Source organism: Podarcis gaigeae, assembly GCF_964106915.1.
Source record: "Podarcis gaigeae genome assembly, chromosome: 17".
Classification (NCBI taxonomy): Eukaryota; Metazoa; Chordata; class Lepidosauria; order Squamata; family Lacertidae; genus Podarcis; species Podarcis gaigeae.
The window spans coordinates 21153549-21169311 of record NC_139694.1 but is presented as its reverse complement, the minus strand read 5'-3'; the positions used below and the strand labels follow the sequence as shown (position 1 = coordinate 21169311).

At 43.7% G+C, this 15763-nt stretch overlaps 1 long non-coding RNA gene across 2 annotated transcripts; it reads left to right on the top strand.

Annotated features, from left to right (window-relative positions):
- Positions 1–269: 269 nt before the first annotated feature.
- LOC310835350 lies at positions 270–4886 on the top strand. 2 transcript variants are annotated; one of them, XR_014559585.1, is made up of 3 exons: positions 270–340; positions 1415–1518; positions 4799–4886. It is a non-coding gene; the product is annotated as an uncharacterized lncRNA (long non-coding RNA). The 2 variants fall into 2 exon arrangements; XR_014559586.1 differs by having other exon boundaries at positions 283–469.
- Positions 4887–15763: the final 10877 nt, after the last annotated feature.

Here is a 15763-nt window from a genome sequence, read left to right as displayed (position 1 = left end):
ATGTCATTACTTTTTACTTTCTTAGTCTTATTTTCCTCTCTCTATCTCTTCTACTTCCCCTCACTCAAGAACCCACTGCCCTGTCTCTCTATTCCCAACTGCCTGCCAACTGCTTCTTCAACTCAACCAACCAACCAACCAACCTACTAAAACCAACCAACTACCCACCAACAACTCAAACAAACCTCAGGCTAAGCCCTTTTATACACATGTAGGCTCCGCCTCCAGCTTTTTAACCCTTTCTTTCCCCTCTGTACAGACAGGCTCTAAACGGGTAAACGCCACAACACTTCACAAGGGAAAGTGTTTGAAAATGGATGAGGGGCTGCCGGCTCTTCAGGCAAGCGATTACATAACTGGACTTCTGAGCCAGTTCCATCTGACAAGCTGAAATGCGTGTGCTGATAGAACAAGCTCCTTAGAGCTATGCTGAACGCCTTCCAGTTGTAAGAATCGTCATATTACTTAGGTACTCGGGACTTGAAAGGGGGATTTGCTGGGTTTGGTGTTCACATTTTATTGTTGTGCAAGCGGAGATGGAGCCCTGCCTCTGGGTTGTGCTGGTAACAAATCTGCTGCCCGTTTGTATGATCGTAGTTGCTTTGAATAAATCCAGAAGATGGAAAGAAATCTTTCTTTCTTTCTGCTAGGCTGACCACAGTATAATGATCCATAGCATTCTCCTTGGAAGATGCCTTACTTATAGCAGGTCGAATTATTTGTTCCTCTCCGAATGGCAGGGTCTCAGATAAAGGAATTCGATATCACCTGCTACCTGTCATTTCATTTTCTTTTTAACTGAAGATGCCAGGGGTGGAACCCAGGACCTTTTGTATGGAGGGAATAGAATCACAGAGTTGGAAGGGACCCTGAGGATCATCTAGTCCAACCCCCTGCAATGCAGGAATATGCAACTGTCCCATATGGGAATTGAACCTGCAACCTTGGTGTTATCAGTACACTCTCTAACCAACTGAGCTGCCAAGGCAGGGGCTCTGCCACAGAACTACAGCTCCTCTCCTAGAAGCAGAAATGTTTGACCTTAATCCCTGTGCTCATAGATTGTATGAATCACTACCCCACCCCCCAAAATTATCCGGTCTACAGTACTGGGTATGGGGGCAGAGAGTCACTTACAGCTAGTGTGCCACCAGGAATTCCTATTTTAAACTATCGTTTTCACTTCCAGTTACCACTGAGCATTGCTAGCCTTAGTCCATCAACTTCTAGCCTGGCTTACCAAAGATAGCAGCTGTTGAATAATGTGCTAAATATTTTTTTCGCCTCTTCTCATCTCGCTGAGTACACCTGAGCAGTGCAGAGCACTCTCTGCCCCTCACCGCCTAATGGGGTCCACAATTACTCAAGTCAAATACTAGATTTCACAAAAAACAAATCCATTTTGTTTCATTAGATGTTTTATCAATCATGATGTGCAGAAATGGAGGTCGCAACCACAGTTTCCCATCTCACAGGCAGAGGAATTGCCAGCTTCAGCTGACAGCGGGGAGAATTTGGGTGAGTATTCTGGTTTTACTGCTAGGGAGTGGGAGAGAAACCTGTGAAGTTTTCTGCCTCAGGAGTCAAAATAACTTGCGCATTGTGGGTCTTGACCCGAGGGAAAAGAAGACATTTGCCGCTCTGCCTCAAATGGCAAAATGTCTTGGTCCAGTCTCGCGAAAGCTGCAGCACACTGACCCAAGCGGCAAGTCTATCCACCTCATTGCATAATATGAAAGGACAGGGCTTTGTGCTGGGAGGCAAAGAATGGTTCTGTTTCTCCTGAAACAGTAGCTGCTCCTTTTCCTGCAGAAATTGCTAACTGCATAGCAATCAGTTCAGCTCGGGAACTGGGCCTGGTTACAGCCGACCGGCACCTCTTGATGGACATGTCGCCAGCCTGGTGTTCCAGTTGGATCGTTGCCTCTGCTTTAAACAAAATGGCGACTAATTCTAATCCGCCGTAGTAATCGTCAGTTGGGCAGGGGTATATTGTCCTACTGAACTAAATAAAGGAGAGTAAAGGAGGTTTGATATTTTGTCTGCGCACCTTTGGAGATAAAGCACTCCTTCTCAACAGAGGAAGAACTTACCACAGTGTGTTATTAGCTGTGGTATTAATTGGCCAAATTAAAATTCAGCCAAGTAGACTGCATATTTAAAATGGCTGGCTGAATATAGTGATCATTTGTCAATGTCCTCTGCTGAATTGTTAGTGAGACAGGCCTGAACGCATTATTCGAGACAGCAAATGAATAGTTCCAGTTGCTATGGATACAACTCTGGTGCGGGGTAAATGTTCGCCTCTTGGCTCTCCTCCCTACTTTGTTTTTTCCCCCTTTTCTCTTTCTTTTTTTACGTTCAGATTTGGAGCATTGCAGAATGCAGAGGGTAGCGCTGCAACGAAGCTCTGAAAAGTCGTTTTGTGACTTGACTGATTAACAGGTGTATTAGGATTGATCAACAATTATCTGACCCGAAGTAGTGGCCATATGATATCTCCTCATTAACTCTCCCCTTTTTTCCATGGTTCAGCCTATGGGATCAAACTGACGTAACTTACAGTAGGAATGTTGTTGTTGTTGTTGTTTCGTCGTTTAGTCGTGTCCGACTTTTCGTGAGCCCATGGACCAGAGCACGCCAGGCACTCCTGTCTTCCACTGCCTCCCGCAGTTTGGTCAGACTCATGTTTGTAGCTTCGAGAACACTGTCCAACCATCTCATCCTCTGTCGTCCCCTTCTCCTTGTGCCCTCCATCTTTCCCAACATCAGGCTCTTTTCCAGGGAGTCTTCTCTTCTCATGAGGTGGCCAAAATATTGGAGCCTCAGCTTCACAATCTGTCCTTCCAGTGAGCACTCAGGGCTGATTTCCTTAAGAATGGATCGGTTTGATCTTCTTGCAGTCCATTGGACTCTCAAAAATCTCCTCCAGCACCATAATTCAAAAGCATCAATTCTTCGGCGATCAGCCTTCTTTATGGTCCAGCTTTCACTTCCATACATCACTGCTGGGAAAACCATAGCTTTTACTGTACGGACCTTTGTTGGCAAGGTGATGTCTCTACTTTTTAAGATGCAGTAGATTACAGTCGGAATACTGAGCCTTTAACGACTAGTGTTTATTGACTATAGGTGCACCTCCTTCCAGCACCACCTCAATAGGAATATACAACGAGCTTGTGCCCAAAAGCTTCACACAGGACTAGGACAGGCTGCAAGATGCTCTGTTACTTGGTCCAGGGCGGCCACCACCTGCATTTTTAACCTTTGGCCTAACACACGCAAAATTCAGGTCTATGATTAGCATTTCTGGAAAAGGACAGGCTTTTCTACAGAGCTACTTTTAAAGCTCTGTAAAACCAGGGTTATATGAGCACCAAGAGGTTTAGGCAGAGATTTAGGCTCAACTCCATTTACATTTACATTTTATTTAAGAATCAAGACAGAGAAATTCAGATATTGGACCCTACTTCCCCAAAGAAAATAAAAGCACAGATTTAAGTAGGTCACCTTAACTGGTCAGGAAACTTACAAAAAACAAGCAAATCCCAAACACAACTACTCACATCCCAAAGTGGACGCCACACAAACGACAGGAGGGCAGCCTGGCTTTTCATGGTTGCAGATTGTGGTCTTGACTCTCATAAAGAACAAATGGAATTGGAGAGGGAGGGTGGAATTAAAATGCTCCAATCATATAGCCTGGCCTGGTCCTGTCTTCAGGTTGGTTCAGCATCAGTCTTAATTAATAATCATGGCAGAGGAGATGGAGCCCCATTTGAATGCAGAATGATACAATAGAACCTTGGTTTTCTAACGTAATCCATTCTGGAAGACCTTTCGACTTCCAAAAAGTTCGAAAACTGAAAGCCGAAGCCTCAATACAACAGGGAAACCCAAAACAGAAGCCACATGGCACGTTCGGCCTCTGAAAATTGCTCGAAAACCAAAGCAGTTGCTTCTGGGTTTTCGGCGTTTGAAAGCCAAAACGTTTGACTTCTGAGACACTCAAAAACTGAGGTTCCACTGTATAGATTTTGGTGTCTGTAAAGGTTTGAGGGAAGCTCTCCTGAAGGCAGAGTAAACAGCCTAAGGCCAATGGAGGCTAGAGCACAGGCTGTGGGGAGAGACAGACCTCTGCTTTTGGGTCTGTTTGGGTTACTTCATCTTTTCTAAGATGCTGAAACTGTGCTGGACAGCACAAAACACTGTAAGGGTATTTTGCATGTATCTTTGAAGCTTATGTTCTGTTTTTGAAGAGTTATGCTGGTAAAACTTTGAATAATACTTTTATGAGCCTGGACATAAAAGGAGTCAGTTCTCATGCTTCCAGTCACTTCAGACAGCACAATATTAATATCTGCACAGTGCTTTCCTACCTACCAGCCTGTTTTTCTGTACTGTATTTCCCTTCAGCTGCCCACACTACTCTATATTGTTTCCTTCCTGACTTGCCACTGAACTTACCAACCAAGAACTCTTCTCTTAATGTTTTCCCTCCCATAACTATACTTGTGGCCAATCCAGTTTCCCTCTTGTTTTCACCGTGTCTGTCATCCTTCTGTGGGATTTTTCTTTCTTGTCCTTTTGTCACTTTCAAGGTGGGTTTTTTAAAAAGTCATGATGAAAACTGACTAACATTTTAGTACTTATTTCTCTTAGCATAGTTTTTGTTTTTGTATACAACTTGACCTAACAGGAACTTTTTTTTTTTTTTGTAAAGCAACGCTCCTTAATATAGTGCATTTTTAATGTCATTTTCACCAATACATACTTTTTTTATGTGCATTTTACCCAGGCATGTGAATTTGCCCTGGCTGGATAAGTGCACTGCAAAATACAGGGAATGTTTCGGTTTGCATATTGTTTTGAAAAGTGAAAATCAGGTAAGGTTTGCCCTTAAATGGTAACTTTTAAAAAACTCTTTTGGGTTATTGTTAATTTTAGTATCTTTTAAGGGCTTAAAATTATTTGTTTTAAAAACCTGTTTTCTAATTGGTAATTTAATTTTGCTAAATAATAAATAAATGCAGACTGAATCAAATTTTCCCCTCACCCCCATTCCTCCTAGCATCCCCAGCCTTCATCCTGAAAGGCTACTTCAAGATGACCACCAAAGCCTATAAACATTCCAGTTCCAGTGATTCTGTAATACCCTTTCCTCTTAGTGATTTCACAAGCCCTGTCAGTTGGCTTGATCTTTAACCTATTATATTTATTTATTTATTCTATGAATATTTCTATAGTGCCATATCATGAAATTATCAATCCAGCTATTAAAACAGAAAACTTCATTTGAACTGTAAAACTTTAAACTTTTAAAATAAAAACATATAATCATTTATGGGACTAATCAACAATAGCAATTTAAACAGTTGCAAAGGCTTGTCAGCATAGAAAGGTCTTTGAGAGACACCTGAAAGTCAAAAGCAGAATGCCTGCTAAATCTCTGCTGGAAGAGTGTACCATTATTATTATTATTATTATTATTATTATTATTATTATTATTATTGTTGTTGTTGTTGTTCTTCTTCTTCTTCTTCTTCTTCTTCTTCTTCTTCTTCTTCGTCTTCTTCTTCTTCTTCTTCTTCTTCTTCTTGTTATTATCACAGTCTCTTGGGAGTTGGACGTGCCTGATGTAGAGAATAACCATGCTGTAAGAACTGGGCTTCCCTTCATTTTAAACTCAGGTGTAAATATGTGAACAAATCATATTTTTCTGCCGCGTCTTGGTTCTCAAAGGAACACAGACCTGGCATGACCACCTGGAATCTTTCTGCTGCTCCATGGAGAGTGGGAGGTGGCCAACTTTTGTAACAATATCAACACAATCACTTTGAACATGGTCTGATATGGGGAGCCAGTGCAGATGTTTTAGCAGACGTGTTGCATGCTGTCAGCCACCGACCCCCCATCTGCAGTCTAGCTACTGTAATCTGGACCAGCCCCAACGGCAATCCCATATAGAGCACCTTATACAAATCCAGTCTTGCAGTTATCAGTTACTTAGAACGAACCTTTCTGATTAGGGGTCACCACAAGAACTAGAATGAAGAAGAGGAGTTTGGATTTGATATCCCGCTTTATCACTACCCAAAGGAGTCTCAAAGCAACTAACGTTCTCCTTTCCCTTCCTCCCCCACAACAAACACTCTGTGAGGTGAATGAGGCTGAGAGACTTCAGAGAAGTGTGACTAGCCCAAGGTCACCCAGCAGCTGCATGTGGAGGAGTGGGGAAGCAAACCTGGCTCACCAGATTACGAGTCTACTGCTCTTAACCACTACACCACACTGGCTCCCATCTTCTTTCCAGAGGGCCCAGTACAATGAGGCAATTAAGGAACAGACCACAGTCCCATGTTTTGCTTTGTTTTGTTTTTTACATCTACCTTCAGGCTAGATGAAGGTTTAGGATGAGTCCTTTTTCAAATTAAAATACATTGCAGGGTTTCCCCTCTGCCAGTGCCAATGGTTTTAATTTATTTCTTAGCGGGGATTATGTCAGATATGAGATAAGATTAGGCTCGACACGTTTCTCCTTCTCACAGGTATAGCATGATGATAACATGATTATACTCCATCCCCGTTACTAGATCTGGAGATAAGTCGTTGGGGCAGCCATTCCTTTGTCCCTCGTGACATGAAAGGCTGAGGAGCTGTATCAGTAGTAATTAACTTGTGCCATTATCCCATGTGGGGATCAGCGATTGGCAGGAAATGAACCTTTGTCAGCGCTTGCATGCACAGAAGTGCTAAAGCCAAGATATACGACATTGTTCAGCGTCTCTCCTGTAAGCATTTTAGATTTTGAAAGAAGCTAATCTCCTGCGCTATAGCAACTGACAGCAAGCATGTGGAGGTTCATGGTTTCTAGGCAAGGGATTCATTTACATCACATTTGCCCGTTTTAATTCAGCTAACACCCTGATCCTACAGACCTGATAGTCATCAAAATCCCTCTGATTTCAATGCATCAAAGAGGGCTCCTTCACAAGCCACATTTTACTGAGTGCCCTTGCTTCCACAGGTATGGCTTCTCTAATGCCCGCCCTTTAAATCAGTGAAGGCTAACATGTAGCCCTACAGATATTGTTGGACTCCTAGTTCCCAGTATGCTCAGTGGTCAAGGATGATGAGAGTTTTAGCTCAACATCTGAAAAGCCATTGCTTAAAATCATGAGGAAACAACCGTATTTTTCTGTGTATAACACACTTTCCTGTGTATAAGACGCCCCCTATTTTTGGGGACTCCAAATTAAGAAAATGGGGAGAAATTGCCCCATGTATAAGATGGTCCCCCTTTTCTTAACATAATTTTAAAAGAAAAAAACCTAGTCTTATACACGGAAAAGTGTGGTATTTATTGCTGCACGCGGGTGATGAGTCTATTTCTTAAATTCATATCATATACACACCATACATTTAAAGGACTCTTACACCATTTTAACCGTCATGGCTCTTCCCCCCCCCCCCAAGAATCCTGGGAATTGTGGTTAGTTAAGGGTGCTGGGAACTGTTGCTCTGTGTGGGGCCTCCTAGCAACTTGCAGTACCCTTAACAAGAAGCTTGCAGCATTGTAACCTGGAAGCTGCTTCTAGCCTCAAGCAATGCTATCAGGTCCTAGCTCAGCTAGGGAATCTGGAGTTTACTATTATAGATAAGTCCAACCTGAGCATCTGGAAATCTCTCACCTGAAGCTTCTGCCCAGGGAATCTTAAGAAGAGTTGCAATATTTTGGGATCCGCATCAAAGAGATGGAGCTACTCTTCACTGAGTCAGTTACCACTTACCTTACCATGCACTGAATGTTCCAGTGCAACACCTAGAAATGTCAGACTGAATGCAGCCAGTAGATATCTGAAAAACAGTGTGTCATTCAGGTATGTTCATTGGAGGAGCAGAAATTGTCTGCGGCTCTGGCTCGCCAGAGCAGTGATGTCACACTGGCCACGTGACCCGGAAGTGTCTCCGGACAGCGCTGGCCCCTGGCCTCTTGAGTGAGATGGGCGCACAACCCCAGAGTCTGTCAAGACTGGCCCGTACAGGCAGGGGTACCTTTACCTTTACCTTACCTGCTGAGTAAATAGCAATCAATGGCAAATATGTAAAAGTAGATACACTTTTAGACCTATGGTAACTCTGCTGCCAAAAGGTTTCCAACGAGCCGTTGAAAGATGTTTCCTAGTTTCCCCAGTTTCCCAGATGTTTCCCAGTTTGCTTCTGTTTTGGAGTTTAAGATGTTTTAAATGCTTTCTCATCCATGAGTTCGTTGCCCAGGTCTCCTTTGGGAGGCAGAGAGAGATCTACATTTTAGTAATAGTAGCATCTGTCCATCTCAAGCAACAATGGAGTGTGCTTCTGGGGGTGAAGTCAAACCACCACATTAACAGGACTGAAGGGTGCAAGCCTGGGCAATGTGTACGGAGGTCCTGGGCTGCATAGATGACAGGAGCCTCCTGTCAGCTTCACTGACGTGGTGCAAATAAAAGCTGAGCAATATGTTGGTACTGTCACAGTCCGGAAAATGGGAGATCAACGTCCCGGCTGAGTATGTTGGGACCGGGGGCAAGATGGCGGGTTGGGAGCAGGAATGAGAGTCCAGGAGCCAGGGGTCCGAGGGTCAGGAAGCAGGGAGTCATGAAGTCAAGGGTCCAAGGGTCAAGAAGTAAGGAGTCATGAAGTCAAGGGTCCGAGGGTTGAGAAGCAAGGAGTCAAGAAGCCAAGGTCCGAGGATCAGGAAGCAAGAAGCCAAATGTAGCAAGGCAGGAAATGAGTTGCTGTGGCAAAGAGCTGAAGGGAAATGCTGACCTAATATCCCTTCCCAGCTCTTGCCACCAGGGGCAGTGAGTTACCAATCGGCCTCACCTGTGCGGCTGGGCCTTGCCTCTCCAGAACAAACTTAGGAAGACCCCAGTCCTGCGAAGCCCTACTGGTCACAGGGCCTGGCTCCTGCACGCACTCCTGGCAGGCACCAGCTTGGCTGAAGGAGTTGCCAGAAGGAGTGCCATCCAGCCGTCTAAGAGACTCTGTTCTGGATTTGTGTAGGGTTTACTCTTTAGCCTTTTCTTCTTCTGAAGATATCCAGCAAGGCAGCAGAGGTTTAAGATCAGCATTTTCCTTTGCTGAAATACACTACCCTCCCAAGGTGGATGAGCCCCATCTGCCCCATTTGCATTCCCCTCTGCAGCATGTGCAGAAACTGCTTTCTTGATAGTTGCTGCCACTATTAGTCTTGTCTGCTCAATCTACCGGAACCTGTCTTTGCATGCAGGGGAAGTCCTTAACTCACTGAGCATTTGAGACCCACTGACAACCCTCACCTGGTTTAACCAGCCAGTCGAAGCCATGCTGACAGCTGCTAAGAGCCACGAGTGAGATCTGAGTGCAGGGTGGGATAGATATATAATAATAGTTGCTGTTGGCATCCGTCCATCTCAATAAACAATGGAGTATGCCTCTGGGAGTGAAGTCAAACCAGGAGTTGCTGGAAGGAGGTGTACAAGGCACCGTCCAACTGTATTAGAGACTCCACCCTGGATTTGTGTAGGGTTTACTCAATATTTTTTCTCTCCCAAAGATATCCCATGAGGCAGTGGAGGTTAGATGGGCTCCCTTCCCTGTTGACGAGTTCCATCTACCCTTTCATAGTATATAAGTTGTTTAAATGAATGAATGAATGAATGAATGAATGAATGAATGCATACCATGTCATCACCCAAGCTAGGCTTGTTACAATCACTTAAGTTCAAAATACTGAAAGTGTCAGGGTCGGGAAGAGAAAAAACCCAATGGAGGGTAGATCTGTCAAAGGTTATTGGCCATGACAGCTAAACTGAAACTCCATATCCAGAGACTTATGACTATTGTAGGCCACAGCAACCATAATCCCTGGTCATTGGCCATGATGCCTGGAGCTCTTGAGGGTTGGAGTCCAACAACAACTGGAAGGTCACAGATTCCCCACCCCTGATTCAGTGGTATAGCACAGATGGTGCTTACGAATCTCTTTTTCTACTTTGCTTGTCTACCATACAGGTAGAGCAAAAAGCTCTCCAAACTGGCAGAAAGCCCTAATCTTGGTTCACACAAGTTCTGGGTGGTTAAGCATGATGTTGAAAGTGCAGTTCTTGTGATGTCCAGACCCATCTCTTGAACCAATAATAATACTAATAATAATTTATTATTTATACCCCGCCCATCTGGCTGAGTTTCCCCAGCCACTCTGGGTGGCTCCCAATCAAATGTTAAAAACAATACAGCATTAAATATTAAAAACTTCTCTAAACAGGGCTGCCTTCAGATGTCTTTTAAAGATAAGATAGCTGCTTATTTCTTTGACATCTGATGGGGCGGGTGCCACCACCGTGAAGGCCCTCTGTCTGGTTCCCTGTAACCTCACTTCTCGCAATGAGGAAACTGCCAGAAGGCCCTCGGCGCTCGATCTCAGTGTCCAGGCTAAATGATGAGGGTGGAGACACTCTTTCAGATATACAGGACCAAGGGTGTTGAGGGCTTTCAAGGTCAGCACCAACACTTTGACTTGTGCTTGGAAATGTACTGGGAGCCAATGCAGATCTCTCAGGACCAGTGTTATGTGGTCCCGGCGGCCACTCCCAGTCACCAGTCTAGCTGCCGCATTCTGGATTAATTGTAGTTTCCAGGTCACCTTCAAAGGTAGCCCCACGTAGAGCGCATTGCAGTAGTCTAAGCGGGAGATAACTAGAGCATGCACCACTCTGTCAAGACAGTCTGCGGGCAGGTAGGGTCTCAGCCTGTGTACCAGATGGAGCTGATAAACAGCTGCCCTGGACACAGAATTGACCTGTGCCTCCATGGACAGCTGTGAGTCCAAAATGACTCCCAGGCGGTGCACCTGTCCTTCAGGGGACCAGGGACTCCCCCACACCCACCTATCCCCCTATCCCCCCAAAACAGTACTTTTGTCTTGTCTGGATTCAACCTCAATTTAGTGGTATAGCACAGATGGTGCTTATGAACCTCTATTTCTGATTTGCTTGTCTACCATACAAGTAGCAGCAAAAAGCTCTCCAAACTGGCAGAAAGCCCTAATCTTGGTTCATGCAAGCTCTGGGTGGTTAAGCATGATGTTGAAAGTGCAGTTCTTGTGATGTCCAGCCTCGTCTCTTGAACCAAGAACCCAGCACTTTCCATGGTCTCTTTCACCACCCTTGATTCTAGTTCAGTAGTGGGAAGGTAACACAGATAGCCTCAACATGGGCTTAAGGAGATATTTTTAAACCCATTTCAGCCACATTGTAGAAAGGGGACCGAATAAAGCAGACATCCCATATTCGGTGGACTGTTCTGGATTGGCTCCATGACTGACAGAGATTCAGATTACCCAATGATCAAGCAAGGATTCAAACCCATCTCCCTGAGGTCCAAGACCAGCAGTCTGCCCACTCCGGCTCAGCTGAACTGCTTTTGAGCAGTTTTTAGAAGTCAATTTACCTCAGGAGTAAAATACTCAGTTGGGTCTCCTCCTTGTTTAAATGTCACCAATTCCTTTTAGTAGAATCACAATCTATTAGGAATAAATAAATTCTCATATTTGATACAAACACCCAAGGGCAATAATCTACAGTATGGGCCATTGACTTGGAAAATGTAATTACGAAATTAATGCCATTTTTGATTTATGAGAGGAGTGCAACACAGTTGAAAACTACAGCATATGTACTTTTTTTAAGATGTGGATTTGAAATATACAAATATCCTAAAGCAGGTTCAATGAAATGGTTCTTTTTTAAAAAAAATGAAACTTCTTCTCTTCCCAGAATTTGATGCAACAAAAATACTGAAATGGGACCCCACAACAGATCAATGTAGACTGTGAAGAATTTTGCCTGTGGGTTGTGACATAGAGCAGCTGACTTCTCAAGGTAGAAAACCAGGGCCTTTGGGCAGCAAAAATAATGGTGATTATTTACAGGGAATAGTAGGCTGTCCCATCCTATCTCAGCTGCCTTTCTTGCCAGGTAGAAGACACAGGGATCATCACAGCTTGAGCCACGGCCGCTTTCAAACCAGGCTGCTTGTGTGAAATAGCCCCTATGAATTAAACTCATTCTCCAATCTGAGGAACTGCTCCAAGCAATAAGGAGTTAGTGTCTAACCCACACATGTGACGATACTTCCTGAGATGATCTCTCTCTCTTTCTCCACAACCTTCTCACCATTTTTAGGTAACTGAGCCATCTGTATCATCCTGCCAAATGGCAAGGAGAAAGATACTACACTTTGGGGGCAGAAGAGGGGGAAATATGTGATAAAATGTCCATAATTCTGTCAGAAACGGGAGACAAGGGAGACAAGCGACACCCATAACCAGCATATGAGAAGCAGAAAAGCTGTGTTCAGGCAGGCAGAGAAAGCTAGAATCTCCTCACAGGATTTAATATAGTCAGGTGATTACAGTTTTTCTTCCACTTGGAAAGAGTTTTGGAAAAAAAAACAAAACCCCTCTCCATTGCAGGTATAATGATGAATGAGAGTTAAACAGGCCAGCCAATTTAAATACTGTGATATATGGGTTGCTGAGAACGGTGATTGTGAGGTAATACAATGCAGCCTTCGTTGTACTGTTGGAATATGGTATATATCTTGAATGACAAACACGTGCCTGTAGGTTAGGGTCTAGTTGTCCAGAATAGCGGTTTGTCTGCTAGAACTGCGTAGTGGAGAAGGGATGGATGGCAAAACTCATGCATCTTCTACAGATGACTGGATGTGAACTGTTGTCATATGGGAAAGAGTTACATTCAAAGACATGGGGTTGCATTATTGTGGGTTTTTTGTGATGGAATAGATCGTCAAAAGTGGGTCAAAGGAGTAATTAGATGGAAGGCTAATGAGGTTTTTTTTTTAACAGAATAATATTAAGATTTGCTGTTCCTAATGGATTTAAGATAAACCCCCAATGTCTAAATTCACCCTCCATTATTATGACGGTAAACTGTTTCTCTTCTTCTTGTTACTACACCTAATATTACAATTATTTATTATTATTTATTTAGTTTTAAAATTTGCATGCCACCCGAATTGCCAGGGCAGTTCACAACATAAAAGCAGGATATAAAAACGCAAAATACGTAATAAAAATAGGAACAAGACAACCCAATAACCAGCACCACCCCAACACATTCTAAAAGGGCATCAGATGTCAAGGCCTGGTTTAAGAGTTATGTTTCTGCCTGACACCTGAAGGTGTATAATGAAGGTGCCAGGCGAGCCTCCTTGAGGAGAGCATTCTACAAATGGGGAGCCACTGCAGAGAAGCCCCTGTTCTCGTGTTGCCATGCTCCGGACATCTTGTGGAGGGGGCACACGAAGAAGGGTCTCAGAAAAGGATCTTGGGGTTCAAGTAGGTTCATATGGAGAGAGGCGGTCCTTGAGGTATTGCTACTACAATTATAGCTACTATTACTATTATGGTGAGTCAGACCACTAGTCCATCCAGCCATTCCCCCAGGTACTCTGGTGGGCTGCAGCTGGAATAAACAACAACCCACAGGTTGCATCCTGCATTGAGGAGCCTTGCATTGAGCAGCAGGGGTTGAACTAGGTGTGTGATACTTTCCAACTGTGTGATACTTACATTACCATGTACCACTAGTACATCTTGTGGTCTCAACCACTGAGCCTCTTGGGCTTGCTGATCAGAACGTTGGCGGTTTGAATCCCCACGACAGGTGAGCTCCCATTGCTCTGTCCCAGCTCCGGCCAACCTAGCAGTTCGAAAGTACACCAGTGCAAGTAGATAAATAGATACCGCTGCAGTGGGAAGGTAAACGGTGTTTCCAAACGCTGCTCTGGTTTCTGTCACGGTGTCCCGTTGCGCCAGGAGCGGTTTAGTCCTGCTGGCCACATAACATGGAAAGCTGTCCGTGGACAAACATCGGCTCCCTCGGCCTGAAAGCAAGATGAGTGCCACAATCCCATAGTCGCCTTTGACTGAACTTAACTGTCCAGGGGTCCTTTACCTTTACCTTTTTACCTTGCACTTGTGCACAAACACAAGCGCATGAAGGTTCCTACCCTTAGGCTTAACTACTGCGGGAAATTAGTCAAACTTGCCTGCTTAGAGACTTGAAGCAATCTCTGGCCGTGATGGTGGGGGGGGGGGGAGAGAAACGACCTATGCATGCTGTATTTGGCGTAACATCTTTTTTGTTCCTTCTCAGTCTGACAAAAGAGCCATCTAGATGAAATCCAAAAATTGCCCAGCGCCAAAGTAGCCAGCCTGCTGTTTCCTAGCTTCATTGTTTAGGTGTAGGTGGGGGGGGGGGTGGTGGAATCGGTTAGTGTTTAAATATACGTGGGCAGATGGAGGGCAGGTGTTAATGCAAAGGCACCAGCTTAGTGTGCCTTTCCTCCCTGAAAATCATTTCCAAGAAGCCCTGTGCAAAGGAGATAAGGATTTTTTAGGTTTCTGCTAGAACCAGGGAAATTAATAACAACAACAAAAAGACCTTTGTGTGGTTGGTTGCTTAATGAAATTAGAATTCTGAAGGGAGCAAACTGCTTTTAAAAGTTTGCAGCGGTTCCCCACACAAGGATTCTTGGTTTATTTCCCAGCATATATTTTAGAAGCAAGGATTGTCACACCATAATATATGAGAGCGATGAATGGCTGCTGTGGCTGATTACACACCAAAGCATTCAATCATTCACAAACGGCTGTTCATTTCCAATATACAATGAGGCAATGGAGAGTGCAGCTTGTGCAGGCATATCCATCTTTTCTACAGGAGTAAGTCTGTGTATGTGTGTGTGTAAATGAAAACAAAGAATGAGATCCAGTTTGCTCTGCTTGAAATAAAGGTGAGCTTTGATAGTCTTAATCCTCCATATTCTCTATAAATCAGTTAGCTCCTGCTTCAAGAATTGTTGACAGATGGGAATGTTTTGACATGGTCTTCTGGGATTGTGATATTGTATTACTGTATTATTAATCTTCACTGTTGGAGCTCACATATGAACCCAGTTTGCACGGAGTTGAACCCAATAAGGTTAATGGTACATCAATCTGGATTACTGATATAGCTCAGGCAGTAGTATGTTATCAGGAACCATATTAAGTCAAACATTATTTTGCAAAATGAGGCTAGAAATGTTGTGACTATTCTCATACTGTATTATACTTATTGTGTTTAACATGATTAACTATAGCTAGTATGACTGAGAGAAGGATGACTGTATCTTTGGAAAGGTAGCACATGGGTATAATCAAAGAATTAAAACTGGAAGGGATCCTTACGGTCATCTAAGGGTTGCAATCAATTTGATTTGAATTAATTTTATAATGAAATTATTTTAGAATGTTGTACTATCTTATTGTTGTTAGCTGCCCTGAGCCCGGCTTCGGCTGGGGAGGGCGGGATATAAATAAAATTTATTATTTATTATTATTATCTAGTCCAACCCCATGCAATGCAGGAATCTCAACTAAAGTATCCATGACAGATGACTATCATAACTCTGCTTAAAAACCTCAATGGAAGGAGATTCCACCACCTCCTGTATGAGTCTGTTCCACTGTTGAACAGCTTTTGCTGTCAGAAACATCTTCCTGATCTTTAATCAGAATTTTCTTTCTTGTAACTTGAATCCATCGCTCCATCCTTCACATGACAGCCTGTTAGATAAACAGGACTTCATTTCAGCCTTTCCCATTGTGGTGCTCTTTTGATTTGTGGACTCTAGCTTCCATCATCCCTGACACTCAGCCATGGTCTGATGA